This window comes from Pinus tabuliformis, chromosome 1_2 (genome assembly GCF_031772625.1).
Source record: "Pinus tabuliformis cultivar Carrire ecotype Pingquan chromosome 1_2, CPIR1, whole genome shotgun sequence".
Classification (NCBI taxonomy): Eukaryota; Viridiplantae; Streptophyta; class Pinopsida; order Pinales; family Pinaceae; genus Pinus; species Pinus tabuliformis.
The window spans coordinates 479,712,861-479,717,671 of record NC_142298.1 but is presented as its reverse complement, the minus strand read 5'-3'; positions in this window follow the sequence as shown (position 1 = coordinate 479,717,671).

Below are 4,811 nucleotides of genomic sequence, written 5' to 3'. Positions count from 1 at the left end.
ATCGGAATGGCGTAGCGGAAGTTTCCGATGGCCCATCTAAAGATCACTTCATTGGGAAGTTCGGATCTTAGGGTGGAAGGAAAGGCGGATGCCTTGGTTGCAATAAGTTCGGCCATTATGCGAAGGAGTGTCCAAAGGTAATGCAGATCATCAAGGAAATGGTTGACTCTTCAAAGAAAGCAAGGAACCCCACATCACTTTTATGTACCTGATCGCAAGAAGAACCTGGTGGCCATCTCGAAAATGGAAGTCAAAGGTTTCGGGGTGGCACTCATTGATGGAAAGGTACGTGTTTGGAAATAGAATTTTCAAAGATGTTTTTAAGTTCAGGGTTGTATCGAATTGCAGGAAGTCCACTAGGGACCATGTCCATTGTCACGTAGCACCAAAGGTCTGTGAGTCAAATGGTGACAGGGATGCCTAAATTCAAAAGGAGCATGAAAGTACATGTCTGAGATGTACCAAAGAAAAATCTTACAAGGGGACCATTCCCCTCATATAGCGGGTCCATAGGTCTGGAACAACCCAAGGGGTTTGAGATTGATAATGAGGAATCTCGCATATGCAGGTGGAAGAAAGCCCTCTATGGCTTGAAGCAAAACACCCCGGGCATAGTATGAGAGGATCGATAGTTGTCTGATAAAGTTGAGATTCACTAGGAGTGAAACGGATCCAAACCATCCGAAGGTTGTGGATGATAGACCTCTCATACCAGCACCTTATGAGGACGACCTACTTCTAACAGGTGCAGACCCTCTCATTTGCAGAAGTAAGAGGGAGTTTGATTCTAGATGTGGAAAGGTGAATTGCAAGCCTATGACTACCTCAAGGATCTTAATTTTCAGAAGTTATATGGTAATGATGTCGAACCAGATTTGGGAAATGCCTCTGAATCTCATAAACTCATTTGCGTTGATGTTCTTGGTGAACTTCCATCCGGACATATGTTTTGCAGTTAGCATGGTGAGCTCATATTTGGTTGAACCTCACTGGATTGGTGCCAAGAATCTTCTGAGATGTCTTCGGGGCACAATCTCTCATGGATTGAGATACACTACCGGAAATATGAAACTGCATGATTATTCGAATGCTGATTGGGCAGGTAGTGTGGAGGATCACTAGAGCACTTCTTAGTGCTGTTTCTCTTTGGATTCTGCTTCGATATCATGGATGAGTAGGAAGCAGAAGTCAGTTGTTATAAGCACCGTTGAGACCGGATACATATCTACGAGTATGATCTCGTATGAAACTGCCTAGTTGGGGAAGCTCTTCAAGTGCGTTGTTTGTAACACTGTGATTCTTTGTGACAACCAGAGGTGGGATTCGATTATTGAGGAATCCCGTATTCGACGATTGCTCCAGCAGATAGACATTAGATACTACCTTATCTGGGATATGGTAAGTCTATGAGCAAGGAAGCTCCATCGCTATGAGATGATGTACAGGTCGCTACACTTTGTCTAAGCCCCGGGGGAAAGATCAAATCTGTGATTTTCCCGAATGACTTGGAGTCGTCAAGAGACCCTTGTACAAGGGTCCTGCATGTTGTATACATTGAGCTCTAGGAGCTCTGGGGGCTTGTGGTTCTTACTAGAGCAACATACAACCACAGGGTGACTCACCCTCCCCTAGTGGTGCGCACTGGGACAGGATGATTCGCTCTCCTATGGACAAGATGATTCGCTCTCCTATGGACAAGATGATTCACTCTCTTGTGGGACAAGATGATTCGCTCTCTTGTGGGACAGGATGATTTGCTCTCCTGTGGACAGGATGATTCGCTCTCCTGTGAACAAGATGATTCGCTTTCTTATGGGGACAAGATGATTCGCTCTCCTGTGTAGCAAGATGATTAATTCTCCTGTGAGGTTTGGATGATGTGTTCTCCATGACGATTGTGTAGCAGGATGATTAATTCTCCTATGAGGTCTGGATGATGTGTTCTCCATGACGATTGTGTAGCAAGATGATTAGTTCTCCTGTGAGGTCTAGATGATGTGTTCTCCATGACGATTGTGTAGCAGGATGATTAGTTCTCCTGTGAGGTCTGGATGATGTGTTCTCCATGACGATTGTGTAGCAGGATGATTAGTTCTCCTATTAGTTCTCCTGTGAGGCCTGGATGATGTATTCTCCATGGTGATTGTGTAGCAGGATGATTAGTTCTCCTGTGAGGACAGGATTGATTAAGTTCTCCTGTCGAGGCATCCTACCCATGCAGTCTGGGACTCATGGGAAGTACCTCTCATCTGATCAATGAGCAGGGAAATGAGGATAGGGACCATAGTAGTACCGATGGACGCATCGTTGTTTCTACCGCACTCCCTATGCTAGGATGACCTTCATTGATCTGGGATCAATGATACTGGTCTGGGACCAATGGTAGGAGTTGTACCCACTATGACACTGACTTCGGGTCGATTGAGGACTGGTCTGGGACCAGTGGCACATACTCTGAGACTAACTTCGAGTCAGTAGAGTATTGGTCTAGGACCAGTGGCAAGAGTTGTACCTACTATGACACTGACTTTGGGTCGGTTCAGGACTGGTCTAGGACTAATGGTACACACTCTGAGACTGACTTCGGGTTAGTGGAGAATGCTATGACACATTCTCGATCAATTCTTCTTCTTCATGGTTCAGCAGAGCAGAGCCAACTGAGCTGAGCTGAGTAGAGCTGAGTAGAGCTGAGCAGAGCAGTGCAGGGCACTGATAGCAGAGATAGTACAGTTGGACATATGGATCAACGGATGGAATTCACGCTAGTTGAGAGGGAGTATTAAAATTGGCAACTAGGGCCAAACTCCATGTGGGTCATATTATTTATGGTAGCTGATATTTTTATTGGATCCCTCTCATTGAGAGGTGTAGGACTGATTTAAAGATCATCCGATTTCGATAAGTATTTATGGAGATATGAATTTATTTTGATTATGGAATTATTATCAAGCCGACCAGCAACTTATGTAGGCTCAGAAGCCCAACAGTCATGTCTATTCAACCTCTATGTTTTAGTATAAATAGAAGAGGACTTCAAGTCATTTCTACACACACTTGGATCTCTTCCTCTCTCTACTTGTCTTTGGGTTTTAGTAGGAGGAGAGATCCTAAGGAAAAGCCAAAACTGTCGGAAAAGCCAGAAAAGCTGGAACTGCCAGAAAAGTCGGAATAGCTAGAAAAGCCGAAAAAGCTGGAACTACTAGAAAAGCTGGAAAAGCCGAAACTGCCGGAAAATCTGAAATAGCCGGAAAAGCCAAAAAAGCCGGAATTGCCAGAAAAGCCGGAAAAGCCTTAAAAGCTGAAACTGCCGAAAAAGTCGGAAAAGTCGGAAAAGCCGAAACTGCCGAAACTGTCAGAAAAGCTGGAACTGCCAGAAAAGCCGGAAATGTCAGAACTGCCGGAAAAGTCGAAACTGCCGGAAAAGTCGGAACTACCGGGAACTGCCGAAACAGCTGGAGCATCTGTCTCCGAAGGAAGGCAACATGATGTATGAGATCATGGGCAGCATAATAAGCAGCATGATGATATGAGCATGGGCAGCATAATGATGCATGATGATATGAGCATGGGCAGCATAATGATGAATGAGATCATGAGCATGGGCAACTTGATGATGAATAAGACCATGGAAGATGCAGCATGATGAGCAGCATGAAGATGAGAGCAGCTTAGTCATCAAGGTTCAACACATGTGACAATACAACAAGGTGTCACACAGTAATGTGCAGCAAATAGACGAGATGCAGCACTATGATAGGTGAACGAGTCACCTTAGAGAATCAGTTGAAGCAATATGTCTTCAACTGATCTCATGCCGATATCAACAGTCAAATTGATTGACTTCTATTGTAAATGTACTATCTCTCTCACTTTCTCTGCTGAACTTTGAAGAACATAAAAGAAGAATTGATCAAGGGTTTCCCCACATTGGGGTTTGTCCCTGGCTAGCGCCACATATTGTGTCCTCTTGTCTTGGCTTGTCTTCTACGATTTATATTTATGTTCTATCTGCAGTTTACTTTATGCTGATGTGATTGCTAATGTGGAAAAGAAATTGAAATAAATTGCTCTAGCATAGAACATACCTAAAATTAACAATAATAGAACAAGAAATAATGGACATGGCAATGACTAATGACCTAAGGAAAGAAAAGAATTTCTTGAGAGAAGGAATCATAACCACCAATTAGAAAGAAGAATTTCTACAAAAGCAAGATTTAGAGCTCATTGGCTTGAATAAGGTGATAAAAATTTGAGATATTTCTACCAACCCACTATGGAAAGGACCAATCATAATAAAATACACTTCCTAAAGAATACACAAGGAACCAATTTGAAAATCAACAGTGAGATATAATAGGAACCACTAACTACGTTGACAATCTTCTCTCAAAATATTTATAGGATGTCTAGCAACAAAAGACATCCTTGAGAACATACCTAATCTGAAAACTTTCGTGGATATTCCACTAGAATAGTTCGTCACAACATATATGAAAATTAACTGAAATCTATACTATGTAATTTATTTATCCTTGGACCTTTAGATATCATTTTTTTTTATAGCTAACTTTCTGCTTGAAAGAATGATATAGCTGAAATGTAAGAAATAGAGAAAATGGAAATAAATACACACACATTAACACAATTCTTACCCTAGGAAACCTTTCTACGAAAAAAACCAACTAGAAGGTGAGGCTACTATATTCTCTTTTCTCTAGTATGGAAATATGCAAGTAGAAAGGAAGAGGTACTCTATGGAGTTACCTGAGACCTATGGCTTGTAAGGCTGCTATGTAACCTTAACCCCC